Genomic DNA, 16,558 nt, shown 5'->3' with positions numbered 1-16,558 from the left:
AATATTCCTTGCTAAGGTAATTGGTATAGTCATTGTACTGATTACAAATTGTTGTCCAGGTCGCCTGAGACCATGGTGATGTTGGCCTTCAATCAAAGGGTAGGTCAACCCTAAAGATAGCTAGAGTCCAGCCCACTCAGGAAAGTTTTAGATAACTGGGAAAATCCAGAGGATTCTGAACTCAAAGAGGAATAAGCTTCTGATACTTTCTTCCCTAAGATGGAAAAAGAAAGCCCAAAGATATTTGGACTCTTTAAATTTTGAAGAACCTACATTCCCTCCTGGGGGATCCTGGTGGTCCCCATTTACTGAAGCACCTGCAAGTCTATCTCTTGCAAGTAGGGCCCAAAACAGGCTACAGCTCTGGAAGCTATCTAAAGTAAGCTATTTGGCAATCCTTCTTGGGATCTTATAACTTGTAGGTTTTTGTCTATAAAAATCAGGCTGAGTGCAGTCTTTCACAGACACCAAAAGGTGGACATAATAAGCAACTGCTAAGCTTCTGGAACTGCATTTTCCCCAAAGCAACTATTTAACACATTGCTATTGAAACGCAGTCACTCAGCTGTTATTACTCCCTAGTTGCTACTGAACAGATGACACAGGGTCATACAAATGACCCTCTGTATAAAGTTGCCTATTATAAGTTGAATGATGAATGATGATCCCTCTAGCAAGATGGGTAGGTCATAGTAGATCTCTATTGTTAAATAAAAATGGTGCATTCAATATGTTCTAAATAGCACAAAAGCTTTGACTGGCACTGTTTTTGGCTTTTTTCAATCCCTGGTAGCCCCCTACTCCCAGGGGTTCATCAGATTGTTGCTGAACTCAGTACAGACACCAATTCAGTTTACCCTACAATAGCTCAGAATTCTAAACTCATAGATCTTGCAGCCTCAGCCTCCCTGATATTTGGGATCACAGGCATGTGATACTGTATCAGTCTCAGTTTTCTGCAGTATATGTCCTTCACCATCAGCATCTAAGTTGATATTGATGTCTTCAAGATGAAGAAGCTGGGACTCCATGGCATAAAAAATCAAGGGCAGAAATAGAAATCAACAGCCTTCTGATTTCTGTGCTAAGTTGTTCACTGCTCCCCACGCTTGAGCAAACCTTTAGTGCAAATTTTGTCTCTTTTCCTCTTCCTGCCCTCACCCCCAGCCTGCCATAGTAACTCAGGTCACATTTACAATGACATTTTGGTCTTCTCTCCACTTATTTCAGTGCGCCTGAGAACAAAACAGGTGCCCACTGCTTCCCCAGCCCAGCTTCCAGGCTTTGCTGCATGGCTGGGACAAAGAATGTCTGGGATGTGACCAATGGCTAGCTGGCTGGGCCCGGCCCAGGAAGCATTGCGAGAACATGACTGTAGAATTCCGGGAGAAGCTGACTGTCCTAGAACAGCCTGCACTTCCTGACGCACATAGGAACGTCTGTTCACGCCCGTCTCCCATCAGGGCTGTGAAGGAAAGAAGCCAGCCTTCATTACCTCTCATGATCCTTTCATCATTATTCGGTGCTTACCCAGTTGCTAAATAGAGCAGAGAGATACAGTTATGGACTAGATATAAATGTATCTATAGGTAGATATAAATATATTACTTACCCTCTAACAAATAATGTTCTCAGATAACCTGTGTATGTGTCTGACATAGCTACAACATAGCACAAAAACACATCTTTTTAACTTCTTTTTTAATCTAAGTAAATCTCTCATTTCCATGGTATAGGGAATACCTGTATTAGTCATCACACCTGTCCTGTAATATGTAGTTGTACATTGCACACTATATTGGATGGTAGTTGTATGGTGGTAGCCCAAAGTCACATACCTACCATGTGTCAGAACCTCCAGGAGTTGCCTCTCTCCCATGCCTTAAATACTTTGTTTCGTTTTGTTTTCTAATTCTTCCTTCTTGAGGTAGCTACATGGCTCAGAAGATAGAGTGACACACCCACAGTCAGGAACACAAGTTCAAATGTGACATCGGATACTTACTGGCCTTGTCACTCTGGACCAGTCAGTTGACCTTTATTTGCTGTAAAATGGAGATATTAATAATACCTACCTCCCAGGGTTGTGAGGATAAAATGAGATAATATTTGTTAAAAAAAAAAAAAAGAAAGAAAAGAAATTGCTTAACACAGTGCTTCACATGTAGTAAGCATTATAGAAAAGGTTTTCCCCTTTCTTCTGTTAAATTAGTGTACTTGAGGGTAAAATGGTTTTTTTGATAGAAGAAATATTTCTCAATTTGCTCATCTCCAGAATTCTGGCTCTAATTCACTATCTACTTTCTCTAAGATGTGGAATTTAAAGGAAGACTTAGAGTACAGAGGATCTTAGATTTCAAGCTGGAAAGGATTTCTGAAATTCTCTAGTCCAACCCTTTCTTTTAGAGATGAGCAAACTGAGACCTATAGAGATAAATGATTTGTCCAAGATCATCCAGGTAGTAAAAGACAGAGCTAAGACCCAAGCCCATGCCTTCTTATTCTGAAAGCAATGCTTTTTGTACTGCCCTAAAGGACCTCTTTTTACACTTGAGGGGTTCTCAGAAGTAATTCTATGTTCCTTCACCAATTACAAAGTCACATTATATTTATAGAGAACATTAATATTACAAAAAGCTTTCACATTTTTTTTCAGTTAAGCTGCACAGCAACCTTGTGAAGTAGGCAGAGTAGACATTATTAACCCCATTTTATAAATGAGGAAATTGAAGTTCAGAGAAATGACTTATCCAAGTTTCCATAGATGGTAGGTAGTAGAGTCAAGATAAAATACCAGCCTCTATGAGCTATTGTAATTTGAGGCTTATCAAAGTAGCATCTCTCAGTTTTAGCATCCTAATTAACAGAAACTCTCTTTATTGGTTAGAAAACAGATGAGAATACACTGAACAATGGGTATTTTAGCTATAAAATATATATTGAAGTATGCTAGGTGACCATGACATATACAAAGAAATGTTTAAGTAATAAAAATTGTGTGATGAACATTTCAGTTAACTCCCTCAGTAAATCCAATGAGATAAATATTGCATGAAAAATGTAATTTTTTTTCTCCCTTATTGCATAAGTCTCTGATATAGGTAATTATTACATTTCTTCTCTCTAGGTACACTGAAATTCCAGTTGAGCTTCATCAATGAGGGTCCTTTACTTTATCTTCATTTTTTGGCTCTTGGCAGCTGCAGGTATGATGGAAACATGAAGATTAAAATGATGTATATATTAGGGGATTAAGAAACAGAATATAACAGGTGAACTTTAGGAAGAGATACCAAAAAATATTGAATTCATCTCCCCAAGTAAAAGGAGATAAAGATAATCTGATCTTGAGTAAAGGGGATCTACCAATTTAACCCCACTTCTAAACATTGGGATTTAGAACTATAAGTCAAATCCCACTATGGTGAAATCTGAAGGGACCATCCAAGTTATTTTGCTATATCAAATATAATGTGCAATAAGGAATAGATTCACTGCTAAAAACTGTGTTATAATGGAATTAGCATAAAGGATTTATATTAAGAATATCCAAATGGAGAACATTCTCTTTTCAGAAATCATATTGTTCAGTTTAATGAAGACCATTCTGCCAATAGAGTAGAAACATTTTTATTTTTTGTTCAAGAGTTCCTTCTTACTGGCAAACCACTTTTCATTGAAACAAAATTTTGTTGATTATTTTTGTGTTACTTAACATCTCCCAAAGCCTTCTGTTTCTTTCCTCTTCTAAAGTGCCACGCCCCCAATTTTTTTTTTTTAAAGAAAAAGTCAATTTGGCATACTGGCCAACATATGAAATAAGTCTGATGTATACTGTATTTTACATTCAGGATGCCCCATCTCTGCAAAAAAATAAGTGGAAGGAAGCTGGTAAACTTTTCACTTTTAGATTCTACCTAAATATTTATTTAAAAGTCCCTGATACTAAGTGAAGTAAGCAGAAGCAAGAGAACGTTGTACACAGTAACAAGATTATGTGATGATCAACAGTGATGGACTTGATTCTTTTCAACAATGGGGAAATTCAAGGCAATTTTCAATAGATGTGATAGAGAGTGCCATTCATTGGTGTAGTGTATAGAGCACCAGCTCTGAAGTCAGGAGGACCTGAGTTCAAATATGACCTCAGACTCTTAACACTTCCTGGCTGTATGATCCTGGGCAAGTCACTTAATTCCAATTGCCTCGGGGGAAAAAAGTGCCATTCACATCTAGAGAAAGAACTATAGAGAGTGAATGTGGATCAAAGAATAGTATTTTCACTTTTTTGTTGTTGCTATTTTCTTCTATTTTTTTTCCTTGTATTTTTTTTTTCTCTTTTGAGTTGATTTTTTCTTGTGCAGCATGATGAAAATGGAAGTATGTTTAGAAAAATTGCACATGTTTTATTGCTTGCTGTCTTGGGGAGGGAGGAGAGAAAGGGAGGGAGAAAATTTTGAAACACAAATTTTACAAAAATGAATGCTAAAAATTATCTTTGCACATATTTGGAAAAAATAAAATATTATTTTAAAAAGAAGTAAAAAGAGAAGGGAAGTCCCATGTGAAAAAACTTAGAAAACAAAAAGTTCTTAAGGGATAATTGTTTTCTGCCACAGTGGAACCTAACCTTCTTCTTTTCTTATGGTCTCTAACTCCATGTATTAAGGAGATGTCTAGCTTTTCTTGTTTGTGACTTCCTAATGGTCAGAGGAAATTTTCACAATGATTTCATAGTTACTTTGTAGCAATGCATATTACAACGTTTTTTAAACTCCCCATTTTTTCTCACTTTTATGCTACATTGAGACCCCCATATTACAGGTATAATATTACAAGGCAAGGGGGAAATGACATTTTGTCTTGTCATTGATGGGGCAACTTTGTGTACTCATCATTTTCAGCTTTTTAAAATTTCATTTCAATCGATTAATTTCACTTTTACATTGGATAGTAACACTTTCTACTTGATAGGGAGGAGGAAGGAACTGATAATCCTTTATAGCTGGTTGATTTCCTCAAGGAATTCTGAAATTAGGATGACAACCTAGTAGGAAAGAAAACTCAAGTATGTGGTAGAAATGGAATTCTGCTGATTTTTTTTAAGGGACTAGGACTTGATCCTTACACTCTGCAAACCTTCATTGTCAATCAGAAACCAGATTCCATGGTTCACCATAGATTATAGGAAAAGAAATGATAAGGGCTAGTTAGTTCAGCAGTTTTTAATAAGAGAATATCTGGCAATTACAAAAACTATCCCAAGCAACTGCCAGGATTTTCTGTCCAGATTTGAGATTTCTCTTTTATGTGAGGTAGATTCTGAACCGTTCAATTTTATAGGGATCCAAATGTTAGGACATTCACCTGAGAGACTCAAATAACTTCAAGGATAATAAGTGCTACCTTCTAAGAATTTGGACCAAGAGATCCTTGGGGTAATGGAGACAATTAAGAGGGAATACCTAAACTAGCTGTGGTGCCCAAAAGTAGATCCTGCTTTATTTGAGAGTTCCCTGAACTCTCATTTTACAAATATCAATGAGAGCTGGAATCCTTTTTTCCTAGAATCTATATGTTTTTATAAGATAAGGGAAGATGTGTGTTAGGAATTAAGGCCATTGTTTACCATATTGTGGGGAGAAGGAGGAAGATATGGGGTGAGAGGGTAAGAGATTGAAATTTTGGCCTTTAATAAAAAAAGAAGAAGAAGAAAAGAATTAAGAATAATATAAAAGAAAAAAATGCAGGGCACAAAAAAGTGAATGGGTTATTTGAGGAAGTACTGAGTTCCCTTCTACTAGAGGTTTTCAAGTGGAGACTGGATGACCATTTTTCAAGGATTCTGTAAAAGAAGTGTTTTCTCAATTACAGTTTAGACTAAAATACCTCAGGCAAATCATTGTCATCATTATATTAATTATTATCATTATTAATAACAATAAGTAGCAAAGAGGTTATATTTTCAGATATTTTAAGATAAATTAAAACTGATAATTTACAATATTAACAAAGAGGATCTAGTAAATATTAAAAAGAGGATATACTAAACCAAATTGGATTTATACCAGGGATGCAGGTTAAAATTAGCAGCAGCAGCAGCAGCAGTAGCAGCAGTAGTAGTAATAATAAAAATAAATGAAAGTTAATCCACCTCTCAAGTAACAGCTTTCAAATACTTGAAGGTAGTTAAGGAATGTTTCCTTAAAATCTTTTTCAGTTCATTTAATCAATAATCATATGGCTAGTCCTTCAGTATTCTGGTTGCCCTCCTTGGAAAGTGGTAATCAGAATTGGACACAATACTCCAGATAAAATCTGATCATGACAGAATTACCTCTTCTTTCATTCCAGATCTCATGCCAGTTTTACTGCATGTATGAGTTCTTTTGGCTGCAGAATCACATTCTTTTAAAATAATAATAATTTGTAATTATTATAATCTAATTATTCTTAAGATTGAAAAAATTATTTTGTGTTCCAAATCTCTCCTTCCCTTCTCTTTCTCCTCGTTGATTGAGAAGGCAAGTAAGATGATATCAGTTATACATGTGAAGTCATGCAAAACATATTTTCATGTTGGCCATGTTGCAAAAAAAAAAAAAAAAAGGCAAGAGGAAAAAAGCAAAGTGGAAAAAATCATGCTTCAGTATGAATTAAAAGTTCCATCAGTTCTCTCTCTGGAATTGAATTGCATTTTTCAATCATGAGTCCTTTGGAATTGTCTCAGATCACTATTGATCAAAGTCACCAAATCATTTACAATTGATCACTGCACAATTTTGCTATTACTATGTACAGTTAGGTCACTGACCACTAATTCATATAAGTCTTTCCAGTTTTTTTTCTGAAATCATCCATCTGTCCTTTCTTTATAAAATAATAGTTTTCCATCACAATTAACATACCTCAATGTTTCTGAACATTCTCTTTAATTTTCAATTTTTTGCTATCACAAAAAGCTATAAAAATTTTTTTGGTGTATATGTGTGTGTGTGTGTGTGTGTGTGTGTGTACACCAAAAAAATTTTTATAGTAAGAATGAAGATATTGGTAAAAATGTTAAAAACATAGAGTTAAATACATCAAACTATTGATGACTACACTTCAGTCAGATTATTCAAGAAATTCTGTATCTATATAATGTTGCTATCATTCAGCCTTTCTCTCTATACTCTCCACAAGGATGCTATGAAAGATTGTCAAATGCTTTACTAAAATCTAGGTAAATTATACATTCCCCTAGTCTTATCAGTAAAAGAATTCTGATATGACCTTTTCTTGATGAAACCATTATGGTTCTTTTGATCTACACTTCCATTTCTAGAAGTTATTACCTATTCCCTAAATAATACATTATAGTATTTTCCCAGGACATGAAATAGAGCTCCCTTGCATATAATTTGCAAACTACTTTCATTATCTTTTGGGGGGTAAAATTGGAATAACATTTACTCTTTTCTAATTCTGTGATCCTTCTAGTCCTTCTGATCCCATGATCTTTCAAAGCTCTCAGTGTTGCCTTTATTATATCAACCAATTCTTTCAGTATCCTGGGGTGTAGTTCATCTCAACCTAGGGATGTGAATGATCAAGGGCACTGGGTACCTTTAAATATTTCTCTTCTTATCATTATTTTCAAATCCTTTTATACCTTTTACAAATTAGTTTTTGCTACCTTTTACTTTTACACTGCCTAGGTGTCTCCTTGAACTCTTTGATAACATTATCTTTTGCCCTTTTCTGTATCATTAACTTTTAGCAGTGTCAGATACATAGTACAGACGTAATAAACATTTACTAACTGAATGGCTATTGTTCCTACCTCTCTGTCCCAGAGAACCATTCTTTATAAGAAATAATTTTTTAAAAGAGATTGGGGGAATTCAGCAAAATCAACAAATACATTGAAAAAATCTGATATTATATGCAATGTTTCATACCTAGAGATTCCCCAAACTGAAAAGTAGAAGGTTTCATTTTCATAAATCTGCTTTCAGTTCTAGCTTATTTTCCATACTTTTGCAACATTAATTTTCATTTGCATTATGGTGATGATTTTTTTCTTTCCCCATTCATGTTTTTGTAGGAATTGTATATGTTGTTTTCTTGGCTCTGCTTTCTTCACATTGCATCAGTTAATGTTAAGTCTTTTTATGCTTCTCTGAATTAAATATTAATTATCCAAACCCACAATTAATTAGCAATGTTAATTGAATTATTAGGCAATTAATTGGAATATTAGGGAAGATTAGTACCCGTGGTATAGGGCTTGCTGAGCCCTTTTCAGGGCTTCTTTCCATCAGGGCTGCTCTCCACCTCTGATTCACCCAATTCTCACCTATGGCTCCAAGAAGCTGTAGCATACACAACAGCCACATCCTGGTAAACTGTTTGGGCAGACAGATTAAACCAGGTAGAGGGTAACTGAAGGATCTCAAATCCATCAGTAAACTAATGAAGTGTCTGCCTCAAACATGTGAAGACTTCTCTCAGTGGAAAGAACAGGTGAGAACAATTTTTTCCAAGCCCATGAGAGTAGATTTCACAGAACACTTAGAGCTTGGTTAGACATCAAAGGCACCAAAGTCATTCACTGCATCCCAGAGTCATCATCGGTTGACTTGGGAAGATAGAGGTCAACGACTTTGCACAACTCTGCCTCACTTAAATACAATTTATGAGAAATTCAAAAGAAATCATCCAAACCATTTTGCTGTTTTTACCTCAAAATCCCATGGGGACACATGAAAGACATAGCAGCAGATGCAGATATACTGGGAGCTGTGGTCACAACCTGCTCCCAGGGAGCCCAAGAAATAGGGTCATCTTCTCACTGGACTGAAGCAGCAGTGGGATTCAGAAACCCCATGCACGTCTGAGAAACACCCCTCTTTTAAGGATCACATTGCTCATCTCCTAGTGTGAGGAAGGGACTTGAAAAAGGGCCAAAAATTGTGCTTTCACCTAATCCTGGCCAGTTTATGTAGCAGGCATGGCTCTTATCCTGTGGTTGAACCCCTCCCCCCCCAAATGTACAAAAACTTTTGTAAAGCTGATTCTACTCACCAATGGTACATGGAATGTGTGCCTATTTATAGATAGCATGAGATCCAGCACATCTGAAAGGCAAACAGCTCTGGTTGTAAAAGAACTCTGCAGGTATTACATCCAAATAGTAGCCCTGAGTGAAATAAGGCTGGCAAATGAGGGCCAGCTTACCAAAGTTGGAACTGAATACACATTTTCTGGAATGAAGAGCACTGTGAAGCTGGTGTAGTTTTGCAATCAAAACTAACTAGTCAACAACCTTATATGCTTCTCCCAAGGAGCAAATGACAGATTCATGATAATGTGATTGTTCCTTGCAGGAAAGTGTCACATCACCATCATCAGTGTGTATACTCCCATCCATGACAAATCTTGATGAGGTCAAAGAACATTTTTATGAATTTTATCTAGCCTGGAGATCCTCATCCTCAATGAGGGACATTGAAACATGCTTTTAATTCTGGGTAACTTTAATATAAGAATGGGCACAGACCATTAGACATGGCAGGGACTCCTTCGAATGAATGGGGTCAGAAATTGCCACAGTCAGTTACTTCTGAAGACTTATGCAACTCGTGACCTTATCATCACCAGCGGTGTCTTCTGTTTATGTAAATGCAATAAAATTTCATGGATGCAGCCTCCCACCAAACACTGGCATTTAATAGACTGCGTCATTGTAAGGAGAAAAGAAATATAGAATGTGAAGTGACAAAGGTCCTGGATGGTAAGGTGCTGAACCAAGCATAGACTTATTCTCTCTCAGCTATATATTTGCATACAACAAAAGTGGCAGTCCCAAAGAAGAAAACTAAACACAAATTAGAGCATATCTGCTATAAATTTGCTTCTAACTTGGAGGCAAAGCTGAGTCAACAAATGGTTGGTAACAGTGGAGCAGAAGTGAGCAGTTTTCTGAGATGTGGTATGCAGTAAGTGTGTATTTACTCATCTGGGCCAGAATACTCATAACTAGATTGGGTTGAAAAAATTGATAGGAAAATTCAGAAAAAATGAAAACTTTAGCAGGATATTTTGTCTGTCTCTAAGAAGGCAGCATTTAACTCTATGAAAAGTAAAGTGCAATGAATGAGAGATGCGTGATTCTTGGCTCAGTCAGAAGGCATTTGAAATTCAATTTCATTCTGATAGTAACATTCCAAAGGGCTTTTGTGATGACATCTTATAGACAAAGATTGATAGAGTCATATTGATTAATGATGAGATCATGATCCTAGAGAAATGGCCTGAACACTTGCATAGAATTCTCAAGAGATCTTCATCAACCAATGACAAAGCATTGATCATATACCTAAAGTTGAAGTCAGTCCCTCTCTAGCTGAACTTCCAACTGAAAAAGAGGTTTTGAATGCCATTCATCTCCTCTCATGTGGCAAAGGGCCTGGTGCTGATTCTATTTTCACTGAAATTTACAATCCATGTGGTCCACTGCTTTTACAAAAGCTAACTGAAATGTTCTGTATTATATGGCAAGAGGAGGTGATATTCCCCAGGTCAAGGTGTCCTCCATTGATCTCCATAAAGGGAAAGGAGATGTATTTTCCTCTGACAATCACAGAGGGGCAGAGAAGTCTCTCACTTGGTCATTGCAGTCCAGATGCTAGCCAGAGTCCTCCTTAATAGGTTTATCCTTCACCTACAAGAAGGTCATCTACCCCAAAGTCATTGTAACTTCATAAAAGGGTGGAGAAATGGTCAATGTGTGTTTGCTGCTTGATATGCAACATCTGTTGATCTAAGACCTTTGAGAGATGTGAGAAATACTGAAAAGTTCGATTTCCACAGATGTTGCAAGCTTCAAAGTAATGCAAGACAATAACTACTACTGACCAGCAGGTTTTCAGAATGTGAGAACTTAATGAAGGTTAAGTTTCCACAGAACAACTAAGTTTCAGTCTCTCAGAAACTTTGAACACACAAGCACTTGGAGAGCTAGGGAGGCAGAAGTGGACTCAGCCAATCAGAAAGTCTTGTGGTTTTGAGAAAACTACAAACTCAGGATAATAGCTGATGCAGCTCAAGCTGCTTGGGGGTCAATGACCAGACTAGACCAGATCACCACTGCACCTTCTTCCTAGGGTAACTGAATATTAAACAATACACCCTGTGGGTTTCTGCCATTTTTGAACATGGGATGTATGATGAGGGCGGGGGGAACATGCTTATACATAGTTAGGGGCAACCATACGGTGGGCATATCAGAAAGATGGTAACCCAGAAGGAAAGAGACCAGTCCATTCTCTGAAGGGAAGGGACTATGCCAAACTAACAAGTATAAAGCTTCTCTAGCTTCTGAACTCAGTGCTCCCTCTTCTCAAAGAGGGGCAAAGCCCTCTTCTGGCCAGAAACGCTGAGGCCATTCCTTAAGAGTCTTCTTTAACAAGTCTTCCTTGATATCTGAATTTCAGTGTCAAGCGAATTTCTGACACTGTCCATTGTGGGGGCCTGTGGGAAGTTATGGGGAAACGTGGCTGTCCGGACAAGTTCATCCATCCGGTATCTCAGTTTCATGATGGCATGCTTGCGTGGGTTCTGGATAATGGCCAATGCGCTCACACTCTCCAGTCACTGATGGGTAGTAAAGCAGGGCTGTGTGTTTGCTGCCACACTTTTTAGCATGATGTTTTTAGCAATGTTTTTGGATGCCTTCAATGAGGATCCCTATGACATCAAGAGAAGCTATGTCACTGAGTGTAAACCATTTAACTTGCAAAGGCCACCAGCCAAGACTAGAGCAGAGGGAGAATTGGTGCGTGGCTTTTTGTTTAGAGACGATTGTGCACTCAGGACAGCTCTGGGGCTGAGATGCAACAAAGGACGGGCCAGTTCTCTTCTGCTTGTGCTCCTTTGGGCCTACCGATTTACACCAAGAAATCACATGCCATACTTTTGGGGAACCATTGTTTACGGCAAATGGAGACATTTTGAATGCTGTGGATAATTTTACTTCCTTGGGCACTATACTTTCCAGGGATGTACACATAAATGATGAGTTGCCAGGGCTAGCTCAGTGTTTGGGAGCCTCTGAAATAAAGGGTGTGAGGGAAGAAGTATTGTGGTGCCCACCAAACTGAAGGTCTACAGAGCCGTAGATGCTTGTGAAACCTGGACAGTATTCCAGTGCCATGCCAGGAAACTGAACTGCTTCCATTTGAATTATTTTATGAAGATTCTGGAGATCACCTGGGTGAGAGAAGGTACTGGACACTGAGGTCCTTTCCCAAACTGAACTGCCAACCATTCAAGCCCTATTGAAAAGAATACAGCTCCAGTGTTCTGGGAACATTGTTTGAAGGCCAAATATAAGTTTTCCTAAAAGACGATTTTATGAAGAACTCGCATAAGACAAGTGCTCACATGGAGGTCAAAAGAAGTGATATAAGGCACTCTCAAGATGTCTCTGAAGAATTCTGGAATTGATTGTGAGAAACGGGAGACACTGATACAAGACCACCCAGCGTGACATGCCCATATCAAAGAAGATGCTGTGTTCTATGAGCAAGGAAGAAATGTAGTAACTCAAAAGAAATGTGGGATGCACAAATTTAGAGCCATCTCTGCTCCAAATGTTTAAACTTATAAACTATTTTTACCTGATCTGTTGCATAGTCTTTCAAGTCTGTTCCAAGATCATACTAGTCTCATCAGTCACAATTGGACGCACTGTACCTTGATGCCAACACAATAATGTCATTTTGATCCTCCATGAAAATGAAGGACAACAATCTTATATTATTTTCTTGACTCTGTTTTCTTCAGACAATTGATTAAAGTTTTTCTATGTTTCTCTGAATTAACTATATTTGTCATTCCTTGCAGGTTTCACTTCCCACTTCAGCTTCAAATTGCAGCGAGTAACCACAAAGGACCCAAATTCTATCGTATTAAATTTTCAAGACAACGAGGACTTGTTATGTCAGTTTTTCTGATTTTACTTTCTCTTTTCCATTCTCACATTTAAAAGTTTTTTTCTTTTATGGTGTGTTCAAGGAGCTGTGAGGGACATAAGTGAGAGAGAGAGATGTGGTCAACAGGTATTTGCTTATATTGCAGTTTTAGCCATCCTCAGTAGATCTTGAAACATATTCCCAGCAGGACAAGAGCTCTACTGTATTTTGTGTCTGGGCTTTTTCTTCTTCCTGCAAAAATGTTCTGTTATAAATATTTGGCATATATAGACTTCTTCATCTTTTCTTATGGACCTCTTGTAGTCCTGTGAAGAGAAAAGATCCCTTCTTGAAAAAATTTTAATACATAAAATAAAGGGTACAAATTATCAAAAAATTATATTAAAATTCAATTATCAAATATATTTTTAAAACAAGATCACACACCCTATTTTAAGAATTCATGGTATTTATGGAGCATTACTTTATGTTAGTAAACCCTGGTGTATAATCTCTCACAGTAGAATCTCTGGATCAAAGTTATGAATGTTTTAGTAATTTTATTTGCATAATATTATTGTTTCTTGGAGTGGTTGTACAAATGCACAACTCTACCAACCATTAGAATGTTTGTTTTTCTATAATCTCTCCAATACCAGCTATTACCATGTATCTCTGACAATTTTCTGTGTATGAGGTGAAACCAGGGTCATTTTGATGTTCATTTTGCTTATTATCAATAAGAAACATTCTTTCATATGTTTCTTAATAGTGTGCAATTCTTCTTTGGAGAATTGCTCATATTCTTTGACCATCTGTCTCTTAGGGAAAGGTTTTTGAGCTTATATAGTTTTATTAAGTTTTCTATGTAGTTTGGGTATCAAAACCTTATCTAAGAAATGTGATACAAAGACTTTTCCCCCAGTCTATTATTTCCCTTGTTATTTTAAATTAATTTGTGAAGTTTCCAATTTCATGTACTCAAAATTATCTATTTATCTTTTGTAATTGCCTTTACCTCTTGTTTAAACTGCCTTCATTCTTTAAAAAAAATTTATTTTCAATCCTTAACTTAGACAGAAAAGAATTTTATAATGCAGCAGTATACAAAAGCAGGACTTTAAACAAAACTGAATATCCACTTTCCACCACTTGGGGTTTTTTAGTATATAATTTTACATTTAACTTTGAAAACTGTCCTGTTGATCTGCTCTTGCTTCTTTTCTGTGTATTTTTTTTAAAATGTTACAATAACCCTATCTTTTTAAGTCACTATTGCTCATTGTCCCCTTTCTCCAGTAATCTTTTGTTTCCAACTACTGAGGGAAGAAAAAGAGGGGAAATTTGTATCAAATAAGTATAGTCAAGCCAAATTAACTTATACAGTGGTAATATTAAAAAACACATGCCATGGTAGATGATGGATAACATTGTTCTGGAGATATAGCTGGTTGCTGCTTTATGAGTATTCTCGAACTTTTCAAAGCTGCTTTTCTTTATAATTTTCTAACTTCATTTAAATTATTCTCCTGATTCTGCTACTTCCTTCTGCATTAGTTCAAATTGTGTGGGGTTATTTTAAATGGTCTCTGATAATTTTTTTTTATAACATAATCATATTCTTTATATTTAAATGTCACATTTGTTCATCCATTGTCTAAGAGGCAATCTAATGCACCCCATTAGATTCTGTTCTTTACTTTTTTCTCCTTTTCTCTTTAACTTATTCCTCAGAATCAGCAAATAGAATTGTTTGTGAGTGTTCCCTCCCTTGTATTATCCTCCACCTCCTGCTTGTATTAATCACCTCCTGCTTACTGGTCTCTAACTTTAAAAAAAAATATGATAATTGTGTTTCAACATTATTAGTTTCACTTTCTTCAACATAATTAGTAACCCCATGTACTTTATTTTATGTCTTTATGTCAATCCTTGACAACTGAATTGCTTTCTTATAGGAAGAATTTGGACTCTGGCTGCAGTAAAGTTAAAGGTCAAATGATTTAGCAGCGTCCCTTTACTATTAATAATATCATTTGAGCCAAAGGCTTCTAAAAAAGTCCATCACATAAAGAAACTTAAGAAGCCTTATTCTAGGTATTCATGGTGTCTATTTTTTCTCCTTTGAATTTTTCCTAAAGTTATTATGGAGTTCAATTCACAATCATTTTTGATGTTGGATGGTATTTTGGTTTTTAATTTACCCATCTCTCCAGCTTGAGTTCAAGAGTTAGAGCTTTGTGTCAGGATCAGGCTCCACTCTCCTATTGCACTTTTGGGGGATGTGATCATCTCTTACTCTGAGTCATCTGGGTTTTTGCATTGACTTCCACTAAAACTTTGAAGTTCAGAACACCAGATTTTCATGATCTTCTCTGGCCCCTCAGAACAGACAGTTAGGGACCTTAGAGCTCTCAGCTGTTAGGCTTGGAGGACTGCAGTGCTTTATTGATCAGAACTGCATACATCATGATAGTTGCTGCTTACTTCTACTCCTAAGCTTTTCCAATATGTTCATTGTAAGGCTTTCCAACCTCCTTTCTGCTCCTGCTATCCCCAGACAGAAGATTATAAGTTATACCTGTCCATGGCCACTTCTGATAGCAGCACTTTACCACAAATGGCTGACTTTTTGTATAATTCTGGAGTAAAATATATCACTGAAGTTTTTCACTTTTTTTTTTAAATTCTGATGCAAACTTTGAAGTTTTACTGGAATAGGTGAGGCAGAATATGACAGTCTTCTGATTCAGGAAATGACTGACTACTCTTCATTTTTAACAACTGAATTACTTGTTTATGGGGAAAATGTGAAATATTGACACACTGAGTACAATCCACTCAGTGCTTTATCATTACTAACTACTGTACTTTGAAGTCAAAGATAGAAGAATGACAGTCAGGAATGGATGTCATTATGGATCTAAGATCTTAACTCCCATTTGTTCTATTCCTCTTTCCATTGAAGAAAATAACTTCTAATTTTTTTTCCCCTGGTGCAGGGAAAATCTGGGGGAATGACACTATGCTGTGTTTCAATAAGCAAGGCAACTGTTACCAATATTGTCCGGAATGGGAAAAGAAGATTGGAAGCTGTGCCGAAAGCATGTTACAATGTTGCTTGAAGACAGAAAAAAAAAAAAGAAAGAAGAAGCTAAAGGGATAAAGGAGATCAGAACTGTTTTTGTTCATTATTTTTTTTTAAATGCTGATTTTTATAAAAAATAAAAGGAAGACCATTTGACCTCTGCATTCTATTTTTTTCCCTACTCTTCCCTCTTAAAACAGAAAATAGTGAGTGGAATATTAGATAAGCTTGGAGAAGAGAAGATTTATCAGATATAGGGTTAGCCTTCAAATATTTGAAAGCTCATACAGCAGAAGAGGGATTATACGCTTTTGTGTGGCTCACAAAGACAAAACTAAGGCCAGAGTTGGAGAGTTAGAAGAAGCCTTATTTCAGCCCAATATATGGAAGAAGAAATTGCTCATGATAAGAGTCATCCAAAAATGGAATGGGTTCGTTCAGTAGATAAGATAGTCTCCTTTCAATAGCAATATTCAAATAGAGACTCTCAGAGATAAGGTAGAGGGGTTGA

General features: G+C 36.6%; 1 long non-coding RNA gene across 3 annotated transcripts in view; it reads left to right on the top strand.

Moving 5' to 3' along the window:
• The window catches only part of LOC127548343 (uncharacterized), a 47,017-nt gene extending 30,808 nt beyond the window's left edge, over positions 1 to 16,209 (top strand). For all 3 annotated transcript variants that reach the window (XR_007950361.1, XR_007950363.1, XR_007950362.1), the window contains exons 2-4: positions 3,128 to 3,206; positions 12,892 to 12,987; positions 15,962 to 16,209. This is a non-coding gene — a long non-coding RNA (uncharacterized LOC127548343). The remainder of the gene's footprint in view (positions 1 to 3,127; positions 3,207 to 12,891; positions 12,988 to 15,961) is intronic.
• The last annotated feature ends 349 nt before the right edge of the window (positions 16,210 to 16,558 follow it).

This window comes from Antechinus flavipes, chromosome 2, assembly GCF_016432865.1.
Source record: "Antechinus flavipes isolate AdamAnt ecotype Samford, QLD, Australia chromosome 2, AdamAnt_v2, whole genome shotgun sequence".
In the NCBI taxonomy this organism is placed as follows: domain Eukaryota; kingdom Metazoa; phylum Chordata; class Mammalia; order Dasyuromorphia; family Dasyuridae; genus Antechinus; species Antechinus flavipes.
Note: the sequence above shows the minus strand (reverse complement) of the source record. Positions and strands in the feature narration are given on the sequence as shown.